This window comes from Nothobranchius furzeri, chromosome 17 (assembly GCF_043380555.1).
Source record: "Nothobranchius furzeri strain GRZ-AD chromosome 17, NfurGRZ-RIMD1, whole genome shotgun sequence".
In the NCBI taxonomy this organism is placed as follows: Eukaryota; Metazoa; Chordata; class Actinopteri; order Cyprinodontiformes; family Nothobranchiidae; genus Nothobranchius; species Nothobranchius furzeri.
The window spans coordinates 43088004-43108159 of NC_091757.1; positions in this window are offsets into that span (position 1 = coordinate 43088004).

Here is a 20156-nt window from a genome sequence, read left to right on the forward strand (position 1 = left end):
TTCTGCAGAGCCTGATGAGCTGCTGCACAGGCGAGTCAACCACTGAATTAGGTGTATTTGACTAGAGAAACCACTAAAACCTGCTGGATATCGGCCCTCAAGGCCCGGAATTGAATAGCTCCGGTCTACGGTGTCAAAGGAAGTGTCCCTTCCCCTGTATGCATGTTGTAGTTGCACAAAAGGAATGAAAAAGGATTTTACCAAAAATTCTACATATCTTTTTGAAGTGAGTTGGGGCTACATAAAACTCTTGGAAATTATATCTCATCCCATCCATGCTTGTTCAACATTCCTGTCCTTAGAATTTTGTGCATAAAATAACAGTCAGTCTTCAACCAACACCAATTACTTAAAAATTTCCAACTTTGGACTGTCATAATGACGTTTTTGCTGTTAGGTTCTCTCTTTTTTTAGTAATTCCAGATCAACTTTCCTTCTAAATGCAAAGCCGTGTGAGTACTTTGTGTCAGTCTTTCTAAAAAAGTAAAGGTGTGAAGCCACTCTCACCTGTCTCAAGTTCAAAGCATGCCAAACCTTTGTGCAGACATCGCTAAACACGCACACATTTGTCACAGGAAACAGATGTGTGATTAACCATGGTACTTCAAATATAGACCCCCAACCACACTCTGCAAATTGAAAAGGGATAATGATGACATTCCAGCTTTTCCACCATGTCTGTTTTGTTTTTGTCATGGATAGTGGCAGCCTCAATGTAATGTGTGCAGGTATAAAATGTGTAATCTATGCTTTCCCCTGCTGGGATTAAATAAAGATATGCCATGGCTATCACAAGGTGTTAGAGAAGAAAAACAGGAATGAACTCTCAAACCATTCCTGCTGGGGGTATTGGAGCATGTAAAAAACACTAAATAGAGACTCACATGCACAAACATGCAAGAATGTTTGAAACATGTTCTAAAATGGACTGTACACAAGCAAAATTATTCAAATAAATGATATTGGATATGTTGTGTTGATAATTAATGTTAAACAGAACACGTTATATGCTACCCAGTGAAATTTTTCTCACATTTTTCTCTCTTTTTATTGTTTGCTAACATCTGAACTATAAATATGTATTAGCTTTATCGACTCTCCTTCCTAAAATCCACACGTTATTACTTCACTGCAGAGATGGTAATTACAATCACGCTAAATAGGCTTGTACCGTATCAAAAATTAATTAATATCAATTTATTTGAGTTATCCATAACTAAAACACAAGGTTTTTGCATGCTAATGTGACATATTCCGAAAAAATTCTGGCAATTCAATTACTTGGGAATATCATTAAAGGCAACAAATTTACTGTTTTAATTTATGTGGACTATTTAAATCATGGCAGAGCTGCAGAATCCCCTTCCTCTGTAAGTGGATTAATTAATTTGAATCAATAAAGTCTCCTAGTCAAGCGTCCCCCTCCCTTTTAAAAATAAACTAACTCAACATTATGTTTGATTTTCTGCAACAAAGGTCCTATCCACCATGTTTGCTGTATGTTAGTGTGGTCGGACATGTAGCATGAAAACTTGAGTCAAACACAATTTGACGTGTGTGTGTGTGTGTGTGTGTGTGTGTGTGTGTGTGTGTGTGTGTGTGTGTGTGTGTGTGTGTGTGTGTGTGTGTGTGTGTGTGTGTGTGTGTGTGTATTTCAGCTTCTTGATTCTTAATTTTAAACATCCCAATAAAAAAAAACTAAATAATGATGCAAAACATTTCCTTTTATGTTTTCTGTCTTTTATTCTTTTATTTGTGCCTGATGTTTTTCGCTGCTGTGGATTGGGGCGCATCACCTGTTTTGTCCTCGGTGACGCACCTAACTGATGTGGCTGGCGAGCAGCGAGCACTCCGCTGTTTTTGTGGTCGGTAGATCTTTTAGAACTGCAATTCAAAGGTAACTCATAAGGTGAATATATATGAACCCAGGTAGCAGTTTTTCTTTAGGATTGAGAGGAGATGCAGGAAGATAAAAAACAGACAGGACAGAAAAATAGTCAAATAAAGACATGTTAGTTTTTGCACCTGGTGGTTGCAACAAACAGACACCATTGAAGGTAATCAGAAGTGAGGAACAGAAAATGAAATAATTATTTTAATGTTTAGAGCAGCAGGAACTCTGAGAGGCTGCAGGCGCATCAGTGAGTTTGCGGCCGCTGCGCAGGGGGAGGGGGGAGAGGGCTGAAGCAGAAACTACCGTTGTTAAAAGAAATGTGTTTAACTTTGAAAATGTGGGCGAAACTTTAATTGTCAAAAACTCCAGCGAATTATTAATTAATTTTGCTCAAACAGAAATTGAGGCCTGCCTCTAATTCTGGTCCTCCTTCCAACAAAGGCCTGGAGCTTGATGAGCTTGAGTCAAATACAGACCCGGGCCTGTATTAGAGGATTTATGGTAATACACTTAAACAGAAGATTGACAAAAAAAATTCACCCCCCTCAGAGTTGTCATGAGTGTAAACTAGATCTATTAAACCTAAAACATGTTTTGGAACCAGGCTGTAAACATGTTTATTTCTGCTGTGAAATTGGTATTTTTAACATGGGAGTCAATGAGGATTTGCTGGCTTCTGACACCAGCCCCCAGTGGATGAGGGTGGAACTGCTATTTTTTTTTCACTTTCGTGTTGGCTTCATTTTCAGACCCAAATTATGGGGGCTTGGTTCTGAATCAGATGTCTAAATCACCCACAGGCCATGGGAATAACGCTGTAACTCTGCTCGTCGAAGCTAACTGCTGCTATCAGCACGATCACCGATTTCGTTTCCAGAAGACATCGGCCTAACCTCTCTTGAAACAAAAAAAAAGGTCCTTAATTTTTTTTATGAGTGAAGAGTCAGAGACATTTTTGTTATGAAGGAATAAATGTCTCCCAGAAGCAGCAAAAACAAACAAAACAAAACAAAAAAAAAAGCGATTACAACGTTTTCCATCACCCCAGAGCTCATACGGGCTTTTAATCTCTTTAATATTGTCTTCAGAACAGATTTTAAGCTTCTCTCTAAACCTCCTTCTGTCTTAATATGGTAAAGTGTATTGGGGACTTCATCCACAAACTCTCTTAAAAGTGTACGACCCGTATTGATTGATAGCAGGCCATATTGTGTTTGTTTTTGCCACCCAGCCACTCACACATGTGCACAAAGATGAAAAAAGATATCAAAAAAGAATCCTCCCATTAACCAATAAAATACAAGGGTTTGTGATGTTGCATATAAACAGTTACTGCAAGTTCAAATTTAGCTTATAAATGCCGTTCATCCATTCATCTATTTATGTTCTACCGTTTTGATCCTTTGTGAGTTTATTTATTTACGTTGCAACAACAAAGGTTAGTTCAAGGTTCTAAAGAACAGAACAAATGTTTCCAGCTCAAAAACAATTAGTCTAACATAAACCGTTTAAATGTAGTTAAAAGTAAATGGGAACAATTAGATCTTGTAAATTATATGTGAAATATGTATAAAATGGTTATAATAAAAAGGGCAAAATAATAAATAAATCCTCTTCCTCTATAGACAGCATGCTTCAATGACAGCTCTGGGAACTCCTGGCTTCCTGGTATGCACGTAATCTACAGCATGCTTTGACTAAGACAAAAAGATATTTCCATAACTCATTCTATGAATCCATATTTCAAACCATCAACAATTAACCTGCATTTTGTGCAAAACATCTGAAGTTGTATTTTGACTGAAGAAGAAACAGAACATTACAAAGCCAATGGATGGAAATGCAAGTAAAGCTTATGAATCTATGGATTAGAAAAAGTCTCCGTTTGACAGGTTTTGTGCTCACCAGCAGGAGCTGAGTTGCTTGATGAGTCACTATGTCTACTCTGCAATGGAAAATTTATGTAAGGAACAATATTCAGCCTCCACATGTCAGTGTTAAACCTTAGTTTTGCTGTTGTAGTGTCATTTTAAATTATTGGAGAAGCATAAAAGTGCCTCGCTATGCTTGGAACACATAAACCAGCTCTGGTGGATTACTTCAAGATTTCTATGTGCCCTTAAACTTGTAAAGCAGATCATTCATGGTACATCTGAATCCCTCTTTCAATTAAGGATTTAGTACAGCTGTCTTCAAACATAAAGATTATATTGTGTGATTTGTGTCGGCTTTCTCCCCTGGTTTTTAAGAGGAAAGCTCAATTTAGTTTGGATTCTTAAAGAAGAGTCCATCGGATAAGTTTATAAAATTAGAATAACAACATGGCATGTTACACATTAGTGCTATTATTTAAATACAACTCATAATAAAACATTACTTCATGAGAATCAGGAGTGTAAGTAGCAGCCAGCTGCTTATCAAAACACTTAACATTAATAAATGTGAGGACCTATGTAAAAGCAGACATTTTGGCAGTTAGCTGCTTTGCTGGTCTGGAACCTTCAGGCATTTTAACACACTGCCAGAAGGAAAGACATCACCTATTATCATGGAGAAGAAACTGTTGATACCCATCAGTCTGGAAGGGTTACAAGGCCATTATTTCCCTGAAGGGCTCCCTTCAGACCAGATTAAGACCCCATGTAGTTTCAGTAACCCAGATGGTCTAAATTAAAGCAAATTTATAAAATCTCATCCATGATTCTGCTGTGCTCTTAGTACTCAGCAAACATGTAGAGAAACATGGACAGCTCTCTATTTCGGTTTTTTATAAGCCACAGAATGACTGGTGCTACCATGTTGTAGTTTTTGAAACCAGTCTGCATGCCATGGATGTGGAAATGAAAGTCCTCTTTCAATAATCCAAAAAAAAAAAGAAAATCATCAGAGCTTGTAGCAGTAGTAGAAAAACACAAAATTAACTAAAGTGCATAACTGCAATGGGAATGTAAATGGTAGTTGGCCTGTTTCTGTAACCCCCCAAGGGCTTCACAACACTATCATTCACGCATTCACACACACACGCACACACACACACACACACACACACACACACGCACGCACGCACGCACACACGCACGCACGCACGCACGCACGCACACACACACACACACACACACACGCTGGTGATGGTGAGCCACATTCTAGCCACAGCTGCCCTGGGGCACATTGCATGCAGTTATTAAATTTGTCTGTGCTACTCAATTGTGTCTTTTTATGTTTTTTTTTTTATTTCCATACTTCAATGTTTTCTTGTGCCCTCACTACACTGTGAGCATCGCTATTGCACAATAATCCTTTCAAATGTGGTATTGTAAACTTTATGAGACGAAAATTATCACCAATCTTGGTGTAAAAATTGACTCTGCACCGACATTTGAAGAACAAATTGATACGGTCATACGTTGCAGCTTTTTCATCAGAGGCACTTGGCTAGAATTAAGCCCCTGCTGTCTAGAGAGCACCTACAGTCTGTCATTCATGCCTTTGTCCTGTCCAGACTCGACTACTGTAATGCCTTGTATGCTGGTCTGATCAAGGCGCTGTTGCACACCTCCAGCTTGTTCAAAACTCAGCTGCTAGTTTTTTGACAGGCACTAGACTTCAGGAGCGTTACTCCGGTACTGTAAGAGCTCCACTGGCCTCCGGTGCAGAATACAGCAAAGTTTAAAGTCCTCATGCTTGCATTTAGGGCCCTGTACGACACTGCTCCTGTTTATCTCTTTACACTACACATTCTAGCTTTGGCATGAGACCTAGAGGTCAGTCTGGCTTCCAATTCGTAACAACCAAGTCTCATTGTATTTCGTGTACGGAGGGGAATGAATAGGGATCTATCGATTTTGTTTTGGAACTAAGAGATTAGCCCAGCTTTCAATCCTAAGGCTAGTTTATATGTCTCCATCTGTGTCACTACGGAGACACACAATGCCATTATCCATCATTTTGTAACGTCCAGCAATGGTCAGTTTAGGTACAGTCTGACCTTTCAACATCTATTCAACATCTGGTCAGAAAGGAGACACAAGACTGCATGTGTTCCCTTTAAATGAGCCTGCCTTCGTACCAGCTGGGACTCACAGACTCTGCAAGTCTGAAAGATAAACAATAACTTTCTTTCCCAAGGTCCCATCTGTCTGCCTCCACAGAAGGAACAACTCCAACTCGAATCAGTTGCTAAATTCGAGAATGATTTCCTAAATCAATATGAACTTCTTCCATGACTCATAATCTAGATAATCATTAAATAAACATTTGTTTATTGCTACTTATAATAGTTATATTGTAATGAAATACTTCATTAATCTGTGCTCACTGAATGGATGTTATGTTATGATTATGTCTACTAGAACCTGCCATGTGTTCAACATGTTTTGACGATGAGGTCCTCACATCTGCACTCACACAATAACAAATATGGCTAAGTTAAACCCTGACACACATAGTATTAAACCAATCAGATCATCCTGTATCAAGAAGGTGTGTTTCTGAGTTGTCTTGGTAACATCTCTCAAACTTGTCAGCCTCTGATTGGCTGTGCAAGTCATAACATCAAAACCTTAAAACTGGATCATCCTGAGTGATTCGACAGTTCTAGAGAATCACTTCAGGCCAGCCACCTGTAGTAAACCTCTTTAACCATCAAAGATTTTGACACGTCTTCAAAACCTTTTTGCACCTGCAACGCTGATGAGCAAACAGTTCCTGCAGAAACAAAGCTGATATTGTTAGACTCCTTAAGAGTTCCACGGTTCCATCCAGCTGTTGAGACCCGAGACATCTCTGGACTGAAGAATCGGTACCACAGTATTCTACAGCCCTCCAGTGCCAGAGGTCAGCTGACCCCTGCGACTTTCGGATCCAGCAAGAGGGTCTCTCCAAAACGGGTGAAGTACACATGACAGATTGCGTATGATGTTCTTCTGATGATAAGAACTTTATAGCTTAGAGCCAACCAAATTCTTTTCACCAGAACTCAGCTTACTTTGATAAGGAAGCTCTGACTGACATCGCATTCACACATAGGTTCCTTCATCATGTTTAGTTACATACACTCACAGTAAGTGCTTAGTTAATTATTCATGTTTTAATTGTTTGCTAAATAAATTCTTACTTTTATAAACCTGACTCTTTCTTGAAGTAACACAAAGTGTGGTTGAAAAAGCAAAGAACCTAGATCTTCTGAATTAAATCCTAGAATATTCTGATAATTACAAATAAAAATCTAGCAGGTTAATATTTTATATTTACATAGAATATTACATCTTCCTGGTCATAACAAATACAAATCATAGATTTGCCTACGCTACAATTACAAGGGCTCTCTAACAGGCCTGCAAGGACATATGCAATTGAACCCACTTTTCTAACTATACGTCGAAAATGGCAGAGACCGGAAGCTTGTGATCGGTCAGGATGCTGCATTTAACCTTGTCTACAGCACTGCCATTCCCCCCTCAAAAAAAATAAAAAAAATAAATAAAACTCAAAGATAAAGAAAAATCGAAGCACGTCTTGTGGTAAAAGTGCAACAATAAGGTCAAAACGTTTGTACACACATGGCTAAAGGAGAAAAAAAAACGCAAAAATCGTTTTATTCGTGTCAGGAAATAACACAAAGTGTGAGTTTGGAGGTGGTGATTGGTTGGAGAAGTGGAGAAAAAATGTATTCATTTTAAAACATCTCTGAAATACCTAAACACAATAAAAGCACACTAAAGATGTGATTGCATTGCAGGACACCCGAGAAAAGCTCTATGCCCAGGCAGAGAATCATTTCACAACACTGACACACCAACGGAGAAGTATAGAATGAAAATGTCTCTGTCAATCTTTGTGCATGTCAGTGCAAATTTGCTGACGGAGAAGTATAAACTAGCCTTTACGCTACATTGGACTGTTGTTGTAGCCTGTTGTAGCATTAGCAATGATTGCAAGTGCAGGATTCCTGCCGGTTTTAGATATGTCCCTGCTTGGACTCTGCAGAGTTTTTAGCAGCTCCTGAAGAACCCAATGAAGGCTGAGAAGATAAATCAGCAGGTAGAATCAAGGTATGCCTGATCAACATATCAAAAACATAATGTGTACATTAGAACCATAAGGCTATTTGCACGAGGTAGAAAGTGTGGCTTTCAGCTCCTTCCAGAAGGGGAGGGGGAGCAGGGACAGAAACTATTGCCATTAAAATTTCAAAATGTCCTCCACTTCAACAAGTTGAATCATCCTATCATACCTTATCTTGTCTCACAAAAAAGTTTAGATATCAAATGATCAATGAGGAAAAAATTGTTTTATCATTATTTCTGACTATAATCGGTCACTCTGAATTTTTCATGCTGGCTGAACATGAAAATAGTCTTTTACACCTATCTCCTGCATTAGATTCTGACAGAAATTCGATGGTGAAACACTAGCATATGAAAAGCCTGACAGATCTACATCACACTGTCAATTAACGGTCCTGAACTCACCCATCTTGACTCGCAACAGGGAATGCTGTTGTAGGTCTAGCATTCAGGAAACAGCAGAGGACGTGTCGACTAGTCGAAGCTAACCATTAGCGTTAGCAACGCCACCACACAGCAGAACTCTTTAAGTTATTTGCGAAGATAAATGTCAGGATGTGCTCCTGCAGCCTCTTGTGTCTATTGTGTCTCTCCTCCCTCGTTAAGTTTTCATGTGACTCACCTGCCACTTGTTGCCCTACCCACCTGCTTCTCTGATTATCCTTAAACCCTCTGTTTGTGTCTGTGTCATATCCTCATCTTGTCTTCTTGTCATGTCTTCCTACCTGCCATTACTCAATAAATCTGTTATTTTTGACCTGCAAACCTGCTTTCTGTGCCTGCTCTCTTGCATTTGGGTCCCAAAATCTAAATCTACTTCATGACAATAAAATATCAACAGTACAAAACAAACAGTCAGTGGTAGAGGCACGTTGCTGTTATCCATTTCGAACCAAGATGTCCAAATATCAGGAAAGCAATTACGACTTACAGAGCTAATCCTGCCCGAGATGACCGCACATGTATTGATTAAATTAATATTCAACATGTTCAATTTAAAACTAGATTGTCTTTATTACTTTCATTTACAATAAATCTAAAATGTTAACATCTCATCATGACTTGATGAGCCATACATAGTGCACTCAGTGACTTTTGTTGCCACTCTTTCACTTCAGCTGAGGTGAGGAATCTGATGCTGAGGTGTTGCGTTTCTGTTTGTTTAATCATCTGTCAGAAGTCCAATAGGAAAAGCTGCACTTACCTTCAAACAGAAGTGTGTGATAGGAAGCTCCAATTATCAGATTACCCATGTTTGATTGTTTAAAGGAAAGAATGTCATCTTTAAGGTATTTAGATTGGTACAAAATGGCCATAAAAGCAGTGTTTGTCTTGGTAAATAAATTTTTTTATGTTACCAAAAGAAACATTTGAAATGTTTTTATTTCTTGACCTATTGGAGAAAACAAAGACAGCAATCCACTTGTCTCCTAACAATAACATAGCACATATGAGAAATGGTGAAAAACGAGGACAATAAATATCACATGAAGCACTTGTTCAAGGAACTCTAAACAGATGGTTACAAAAGAAGGACTGGTTTCTGTTTTTTGCCTTATTAAATTGTTACATATGTGTTGTAGAGCTGCAGCCAGCCTAGCTTCTTGGAATTTAATTAAACTCGCAAGAAAATTAAATTCAGATGGGGAGGAGATGATGTAAGAATCTAAATAGATGTCCTCCATGAACGGAAAAAATGGTTGCGCCAAACTCACAAATTAAAATAAAGAAGAATCTGATTTACAAGAAGCAATTTTTTTTAAGTTCCTTGATTAAACAAAATAGATGTAAAGTATTTTAATCTTGTTTGGTAAGCATTACACCGCATAATAGTAATTAGGTTTGTAGCCTTAATTCAGTTTTAGATATAATTTCTGTTAGATACAGCAGACCTAATGATTCTCAACAATAAATGTTTAAATATAATATTCTCAGATATTGTAAATGCTCATTAGTGTTCCAACAAATTATTGTGGAAGCGTTTTTATTTTTAAAATGATACGTTGACATTTGGGAACTATCGTTTTACTTCCAGATCCAGACCAAAATAGTGATGGCAAACCAACTGGACATTGTGTTGGTGGAGAAACAACAAAGGACAGCTATTGATGTGGCTGTACTAAGTGATGGCAACATCGGGAAAAAGGAACACAAGAAACAAGAGAAGTACCAGGACCTCAAAGGAGAACTTGAGAAAGCCTGGAGAGTGAAGAAATCGGTGGTGCCTGCGGTCATCAGGGCACTCGAGGCAGTAACCCCCAAACTGGAGGAGTGGCTAGAGCAGATCCCAGGAAAAAAACATCAGACATCTCAGTCCAGAAAAGTGCAGATCTAGGAACAGATAAGATACTGTGCAGAACCCTCAAGCTCCCAGGCCTCTTGTAGAGGACCCGAGCTTGGAAGGATGAGATGATGGGTGAGATGGGAATTGTTATTATATGTGTAGCTACATATATACACAAATGACAACCGAAAGTTTAGAATATAGAGCAAAGATTTATTTATTTCATTAGGAAGAATTAATCTATGAGACAGACTCATCACATTCAAAACCAGATATTTCAGCCTTTATTTGTTGTAATGTGATGACTGTATGGCTTACAGCTTATGAAAACCCCAAAGTCTAAATCTCAGACAATTACAATATTGTGGAAAAAATTCAATATTCTGGACTCAAAGTGTCACACTAATCAACTAATGAATCCAAAACACCTGCAAAGGGTTTCTGACATTTTAAATGGTCTCAGTCTAAGTTGAATTACTGAAATAAATGGATTTTAGCACAATATTCAAATTTTTCACATTTTACCTGTGTATTGCAGATTCATTTTTGTTTCTAGCTCTTGCAATGATAACCTGCCACTGATTTCTCATTGACAAAGATAAAAAATCAACTAGGCCTAAATATTGACCTCCTGAGGTAGCTCTGTTGAATTTATTGCTACTTTGATTCCTCTGACATTTTTGAAGGTGCATTTCAGCAATGTTGTTTACATCATCTCTGCCTGAAATCTGCTGTGAATAAATATTTAAATCTTGATGTTTCTGAAACCGTTCTACTTTTCAATTAAAGCTCATGGGTTTATGCGGTCTTCAGTTGACTTATCTCCTTAATAACACTTAGTGCCACCATGATGAAAAATCTAATTTAATAAAGTAAGAGACCAAGAACAAGATACAATCAATCAATCAACCAATCAATCATTCAATCAATCAAGGAATCAATACTTTAATAATCCCAGAGGGAAATTAGAGTTTCAGTACACATAATTCAGAGATCAGACATACATGGGCAAGACACATGACAAGAATTGGTGACTATGGTCATTCGCAACCCGAGTTGCGCTACCTTTATAGAGATAAGAGGGTTACATGAGGATTGGTTCAGGTGGAGGGACAAAAAGGCACTTCAGAGTTACCCTCCACCAGGAGGGCAGCTTTGCTCTGTAAAAAAACACCTCAGACAGATATGCGACAGACTTCAGACAACACAACATAACATGAGACTCCAATAGGAGGGCAGCGGGGGGCTGGGATCCTGTTTCCCCCAGCGAGAGCAGCCATCTACGGTGCTCATCTACTGTACAGTCACAGGTGGGAGGGAGATCTTGGGAGAAACAAAGAGTACATTGACTCCTACAGATTGATGACCTTGCCAGGCTGAAGTCCCCCCAATCTGAAAGTCGGGTTTTCACAGCATTTGACTGCATTCCTTCGTGGGGGTTGAGCTCGTCGCTCAAGGCTACCAGGGCGTCAGATTCAGATAACAAGAATTTGTTTGGGTCAGGCTGAAATAATTTTCCTCTCTGCCTTCAGTCTTAAAACTGATCATTCCAGTCTTTCAGTGAAGCCAATTTTGGGTTTTTAAACCTGCCCATACCGTCCAGTGACTCTCTCCGAGATGACATCCATTTTGCGCACTAATACCGGTATCGCAGCTAGAACATTGTCCAGCTTACGATTCACCTCGAGTAACATCCCAGTCTGAGAAGTCTCCACACGGACAGTGCTTTCTGTGGTTGCGGGTCGCCCTCCAATCACTCCCGTCTTCCAAAATTTACAGAAAACCAGATATCCTCCCACTCCAATCAGGAGTAGTCCAGTGATCATCAGGCTGAATATCCACACGTCTTCGATATCCTCAATGAACAGCTGGCTGAGGTATATGATCTTCCACTCCTTACAGGAATCCAAAATATACCCCACCGGGTGTGTCCCATGTAGACATATGGGAGCCCCCTGGTCCGTTCTCACTGTTGAAAAAATCTTATCGATCACATTGAATGACCAGTTTATCGAATCCATGGTTAGTAAAAATAGAGTTTTTCAGATGAAATGCAGAGAAGTGCTCTGTGGGCAGACAGGACAAAGAGCCTTGGGAAAAAAGAGAAGGGAGCGAAAGAGAGAAGCATCTGTACTCCTCGAGTGCCTTGAAGAAAAAAAAAGTGTGGATGACTGATTCCAAGTGCTTCCTCTTTAAGATCGGTCTTAAACGAGATAGTCGGTGTAACTGATAAAAACAAGACCTCACCACTGAGTTGATCTGAGGAGTCATTGAGAGGTTGGCATCCATTTTCACCCCAAGGCTTTTTACACACTGCTTAGGTTTTAAACCATCAAAAGTGGAATGAGAGCCAGAAGGAGTGTGGGTGTCAAAGACAATGGACTCAGTCTTTAAATCATTCAGCCTGAGGAAATTGGCCACTACCCAGTCCTTTACGTCTGCCAGACATGCCACAAGACGAGAGTCCACATTTCCATGTTTCAGTGCCTCGTATAATAGACAGTCATTAGCATAGATGTGATAGTTAAGACTGTGCCGATTTCGGATTTTACCCAGTGGTAGGAGATATGTGGAGAAAAGGAGAGGCCCCAGAACAGAGCCCTGAGGCACACCCCAATGCAGAGGAAGAGAGGAGGATGAACAATCTCCAATCTGAACAGTAATATATCTGTTGGATAGATAGGAGCGAAACCATTCAAGTGCAACCCCCTTTACCCCAACCCAAGTCTCAAGACGGTCCAGCAGAACATGGTGGTCCACAGTATCAAAAGCTGCTGAAAGGTCTAGCAAGAGCAGTAATTCCTTAGACCCAGAGTCTGATGCCACCAGGATATCATTTAGCACCCTAATCAGGGCTGATTCGGTACTATGGTGTGGTCTGAAAGCAGACTGACCCACGTTTCAGTCATGCAGAACAAGCTCACTTCCTTGTCGATAAAGAAGTCCTTTAGAATAACTGTTTTATTCCTAATAGAGCGGACATTCAGTAGAGCAATCCAAATAGGTGGCAGGGACCGTGACAGAAGCTGCGGGGAGGATCGCCGCACACCCGACCTCACAGGATAACAAAGATTACGGGGATTTACTCCTCCAGTGCGGCGCGTCGGATGACGGCTCCCATATGTGCGATTCAGCCTTTGGTGATGCAGTATCTGGATGAAACGAGGTGGAGAATCACAGGGAGGCATGTCCAGGGAAGCAAACCGACCAGCATTGCCATTCCGTCGGAGGGATCTGATCCTGATCCTCACACCAGCACGTTTTCCACGCCGACGCCGCCATCTCGAAAAACACTCCGTCCGGCCAGAAGCGCCACCGAAACCTCCTCAAACAGACTACCAAAAATCAGCCCAAAAGTCGCATCATGAAACCATGGAAATCCCGGGTTTAATCCAAGATCCAAGAGTGTATGCCGGTCATTTTGTAAAGTAGGATGACAATCAGCCAAAAAGCAATTCAAAAACAAAAGAGTCGGCATAATAGCTAGGAGCAGCAGATGGCGTGCCACAACAGTCAGCGCCATCTTAACCACTTTAACCTACAACACTGTAATGGGTGACGACTCAGGTTATACTTGCACTCCACATCCATCTACACAGAGCAGCACCAGCAGAAACGTAGCTTGACCAAAAGCTGCCCTTGGAAAATGCTTTTACCCCCTCAGAGGCTCGGCACAAAGGCAGAGAGTTCTGGACTTGTAGAAAAATCTGTACTGAGCAGAATTAGAGCCACTGAGGCACAAATGAAACGATAGATTAGCTAGTCGACCAGTGTAACCTAAACTGCTGTCAAACATACTAACCATTCATTAATCCACAAATTGGTGATTCATGTTTTTTCCATTTATCTGAAGTTTTCTCTTGTAGCCATGCATCTCAGCAGCTTTTACTTCCATAACACGATGAAACCATAGAACCATCTACGCTGGAACAGACATGCCTCTGTCAGTGTAGATTCATTTATGAGTCAATGCTGCTACTTTGCTGCTTTCTCTGCTATGTTTGACAGGCCCACGCCTCATCTAGATTAGAAAATTACACAAATGTAAGGCTGGAAAGGTGTAATTGAAAATGGCAAAGGGGCTGATTGGGAGACATTTAAATGATTATTCTACAGTGCTGAACGTGGTGGGTGTGTGGAAGAGGCCGCGGAGAGAACACTTTGAAATTATCGCTGCCCCTGACAGGTGGATGACAAGTCTCGCTTTGACTGTGTCTGTCTCTGAACTTGGACGACGAGCATGCACTCATGCATGCTTGTGCTGATTGTGTGTGTGTGTTTGTGTTCGACTCAGATGTCTGCATGTGTGTCTGCGCTTTAATGCACTCGTCAGGATGTGTGAACTTGCCTATGATACATCTGCCAGATATATAAAGTTTCTTATTCCTGAAGCAGGTATCAGATTTTTCATAGAGTAGATAAAATGACAGAGTTTCAATGAAGAACATAAGGAAGTTGTTAATTTAATAAACACATTCATAAATAGTATTTGGCTGGATATGAAAATGTTTTTACGTATTTTCACATATTTTCAAAACATCTTGTCAAACAATTAATGAAATTTTCATATTTTCATTGCTTAACAGACATTTTTCAAAATCACCAATTTTCTTCATTACTTTTATTTTATACATCTTGGACTCTTATTTGAAATCTCACCCAAAACACTTTGGGGAAATTCTGTATTATCCAATGAATTCATGGCCGTCATTTATAATTTGTTACAGTAAAACATCTGACACACAACTTTTTTTCCCCCCTGCCATACTGAGACATTTTCTATCTCTGCGGTCTGAGTCAGAGTTGTGTTCTGTCATGTTAAGTACAGTTGACAGGGGAGCCAGGCAACACCCTAAACCTCTGGCCTGAGACTTTGTTTTCCCTGGGCACCAACGTGCTTCACTCCCTCAGGCTTTGGTCTGCGAGCTGCAGACTGTGGCTGCTTCAGTGGACTATCGTGTCACACATTTGACATGACCTCAAAGGACTTTCAAAAAGGATGGATCTACCTTAGCTAGACTAATTCGTGAATTTCAAATACTCACACTAGCTTTGTGAAATGTAAGCATCAAGTACTTTAAAAAACCTTCCGACAAAATAAAAAATAATTTTGAGAGAATTATCAATACTGTTTTTTCAGCGCCTTGGGCTTCCTGACAGGGTTGCGGAAGGCGCTTTATAAATAAAGCTTTGATTGATTGATTGATTGATTGATTGATTGATGATTGATTGATTGATTGTCAATATTCAGTTTTACCTCTACAGCACAGTTCACCAAAAACTTCTTTAAAAGGGGAAATATTATGTATTTGTAGTAGTTGTAGTAGTTTATTGTTGACACAAAACATGTCCATAAAGTTCTTTGCACTACATCCCTCTCGCATAAAAAAAATTCTATTTTGTTCTTGATATTTGCGGTACCTTCCAGAATGAGTCGTTTCAAGGCTTTGGCTAAGACAAAAAGCTGGAGCGGGCTGCGCCCACCTATTCCGCGCTCAGGCTGCTATAAGCTGAGCAGCTCCAAAATGTGGGTGAGGCTTTGAGTAGTAGAAGCTACTGCTCCTCCAGCAGTATTATGGGGAGTGGCTCTCTTGCACAAGAGGTGGTTCTATTCAAGCAAATGTGTTCATTTGTGACATCACAAACTGCAACATTTTGAAACAGCACGTTTTAGATAAGTAATTTCCTAAGCTTAACACTGACATAAAATGTCTGGTCAGGGTTTTTTCTTCATGTTAAGAGTTTAGAGGCAGTAGAGAAACAACTGACAGCAAAAAGAAAAAAAAACAAAGATGTAAAAGGTGAGTTTTGCAAAATATGTCCACTTGAAAACTTCATTATAGGAGTGTCAATCATTCCCACTTAGCTCAAATCCTTGAAAATAGGTCATTAATGTTGTTCCTTGACAAAACCCACGATGCAGCCTAAACCAACAGAAAATAGTTTTAAGGGTTAAGAAGTGATTAAGATGCTGCTTACAGTGGATTTGTTAAAAAAACATCTGTTTTATTAGCTCTTGAGGTTAATGGGGTCGACACACGGGAGGCGACATCGCCTCTCCTCCATTCATTTTCAATGAGACATGCGCGACAAATCGATAATCGCGGGTCTCCCTCCTACTAAACAAAACACGAAAAACGTGCGTGTGAAATTTTGCGCTCATGCACTTGTCGTGCACCGGCAACCCAGCAACGCAATCCCAGAAAGTTGAAATATTTTCAACTTGTCATCACTGTCGCTCGGACGATGACCAATCAACGGAGGTTTCATTCACTGACCAATGAGCGGACAGGATGCTCCGTACATCTCCGAGCAAACATGGACTCTGTTTCTCCTTCTGTGATTGTGTAACATCTTAATGTGAGGTCCAAACCGTGAGATAAATTGAAGCATGTCCTGATAGGCAGAGAGTAGCCCTCTCCTGGTTTGTAATATGGGATGAACCCATCCTCGTATTTTGTTTTCCATCCATCCATCCATCCATCCATCCATCATTTTCATCCGCTTATCCAGAGTTGGGTCGCGGGGGCAGCAGCCTAGGGCGAGAGGCCCAGACTTCCCTCTATATAGTAAAATCAGAAGTAAGATTTCACTTAACTCTAGCAGCACCTTGTGAAACATTACCGCTTTTTAAACTCTGAACCGCTTAAATAATCTTAATTCCCTCCAACCTGACACAGCCAATAAAAACAACGGAAGATTCGATTTCGCCATGGAACAGAACGCATCAACGGCTTTGCCGCTGGCCGCTGCCGTGGGTCGCCTCCCGTGTGTCAGGTAATAAAAGCAACAGCAACGAATTTCGCTAATCGCGGTCGTTGTCACCTCCCGTGTGTCAAGCCAATAACTCAATATTTACTCTGGGCATTATGGGTATCAATAGTCGGTGAAAAAAGATTTAAAAATAACATTTTCTCTTATTCTTTTAATAGGCCTGTTAACTAAGATGCTGTACTAAGATTTAAGATGAATGTAGTGTATATTCTGATTGAGCATGTCTGTTGGAGATGACAGAAGATGTTGCTGTTGTTGTCTCACTGACTGCAGCTATAGGTACATTGAAAACGAGCTACCAAGGTGATATGCTGAAGGAAATGACAGGTTTGTGGAGACACAAAAGAGTGTGATTTTCTTGCCAGGTGTGTAATAAAGAGAAAATGAACTGAACAAATAACTTTTTCTCTGGAGGAAGTGTAATCATGAAATAAGAAGATGTGACAAACATAGTCATTGACAACATTTTAATTTCTACCAACTCTAATTAAATAAGAAATGTGTAATTCAATCTGAAAGGTAGATTTGTACAACTTCTGTATCTTTCATTTTACTGCATTTAAACTTTTCATGTTCTTCTTGCTTGAATCTGGTAACACATTGCAAAAAAGTAGCATTTGGCTCCTCTCACCTTGTTAGCGTTGGGCTGCTCCCTCCACCTCTACACTATAATTCCTTCTGATGTCTTGGTTTGGATAAGAATCTGATATTCTGTAAAGGTAAAAATATCTAAATCTATTCCTGCTATTTTATTCCAGGATGTTTTTCAAAGTAATCTCCACTCATGTGATGGATCTTCTGTTTTGATGTGGTTTCACCACACAGATTCATTCAGAAGTAAAATACAAAAACAACAGGAAGTGACTGCTTTAACTTTACTATGACAAAAACAAAGTTTAGGTGTCATAATACACAGCCTGCCCCCCCCCCCCCCCCCCCCCCCCCACACACACACACACACACACACACACAAAAGAATAAGTCATGAATGGACACCTTTAACTATGATTACAGAAAACATTCACTGTGGCATGGTGTCAATAAGCTTCTGCAATGTCACCAGATTTATTTCCATCCAGTGTCATGTTAATTCCTCACCAAGATCTTGCATTGATGATGGTACAGTCTGACCACTGCACAAAGCCGTCTCCAGCACATCCCAAAGATTCTCAATGGGGTTAAGATCTGGACTCTGTGACGGCCAGTTCATCTATGAAAATGATGTCTCATGCTGCCTGGACCACTGTTTCACTATCTGAGCCCGATGAATCCTGGCATTGTCATCTTGGAATATGCCTGTGGTATCAGGGAAGATGGAATAACCTTGTCATTCAGGATATTCAGGTAGTCAGCTGACCTCATTCTTGGAGCACATCCTGTTGCTGAACCTAGACCTGACCAACTGCAGCAACCCCAGATCATAGCACTGCCCCCACAGGCTTACAGTAGGCACTGGGCATGATGGGTGCATTTTTTCATCCGCCTCTCTTCTTGCCCTGATGCACCCATCACTCTGGAACAGGGTCCATCTGGACTCATCAGACCATTTTTAAATAATGCCAACCCAATGCCCGTAGTGTTGCAATATCCTTAGATGTTTTCTCTGCTTGGTGCGTGCCAATGACCTGACCCTTCTAAAACAGAATAACATATTTTCTACAACCACCAAATCTGTCTTTCCACATGGATGTTGAAGAAATGAGAAGCATTTGAGGTGGTTTGGGCATCTTTTTAAGATGCCTCCTGGACACCTCCCAGGGAGGTGTTTCAGGCATGTCCAGGAGGCCCCCTGGTCAACCCAGGACAAGTTGGAGAAAGTACATCCCCAAACTGGCCCAGGAACGCCTTGGGATCCTACCGGCGTAGCTGGTGGTGGTGGTGGCTGGGAAGAGGATGGTCTGGAACTTCCTAGTTGGGATGCTGCCCCGCGACCCGGATAGGCAGAAGAAGACGAGACAAGACAAAGCAACTCATTGCACCAGTTGGGTTAAAATCATTTGTTGCTCAGGCATTAATTATCCAAAAGGAGGCTCGTACCTTTTCACTTAAATAAATCCAGCAGAGAACTTTTTTATTGGCTGGGCAGTGTACTAATTAAGTGTGATTCTTAAAAGTTGTAAGTTTGCTACAGGCTTTGGAAATAATCAATAACTTGTTCTATTTTCCTTTGGTCCAACATCCCTAACATTATTTCTAATCAGCAAATGGGAGGTTTTATTGTTTCAGATTCAGTACATCTCTTTACACTCGATTTACCATATATTGGTTACAGCTGACAGAAAAATAAACCCTCTCCACCCAATCTGTGCTCAGTCCATGGCAAACTGGGTGAATAAAGGGTGAAGGAGATTTGTGTGGAAGTTGAGGCAAATACACAGCAGTAAGAGCATGGAAAATTGGTTCATTTTGTTACCATGGTCACCTGAAAATGCTTTCTGACTTTCTTCAGCTCTAGAGAAGCTGCACATGCAAGAAAGCAAGCACATCATGTTTTTGAAAGATCTGAATGTTAGGTGGATTTATTCAGGACAACAAAGGTTCTAGATATGCTTTGAAACATGTTTTTGTTTATTATTTTAGAAACATCATTCATGATTTGTGTGACAGAAAAAATGAATTTCCTACAGTAGTGACAGGATTTATATTACAATGACCTTATTTGGAAAAAAAATGTCATTCTGAACCTACAGAAGGAATATTGTACGTTGAAGAATCAGCCATGACACTAGTCATAATCCAGCCTTCAAATGAGCCAGATGGAAAGGGTAAGGTTTCAGTCCAAATATTGTTTTTGGATGGAGGTGTGTACTCACTCTCAGAATTACACTCTCAGTTTCTCTCTGTTTTACTTTCAAACCCTCCCTTTGCTTCGTTTGATGCTGTCATGAAGTGAGACTCCAGCAAAACCAACAGAACTCATCAAGACAAAACAGCACAGAACCACACGGGTCAAACCTTATAAATTCATTGAGCTCATCATTAGGTGTGATTTTATACTATTCTGTCTGATGTCTGGGTTCACAGTCAGCACTTTGAGTCTATTTCATCCAAAGTGACGTTGTGAGGAAAACTAAAGGCACATGAGTGGTGGTCCTAAATCAGCCATCTCACCCAGAAATGTCTGATAAACACACAGCCC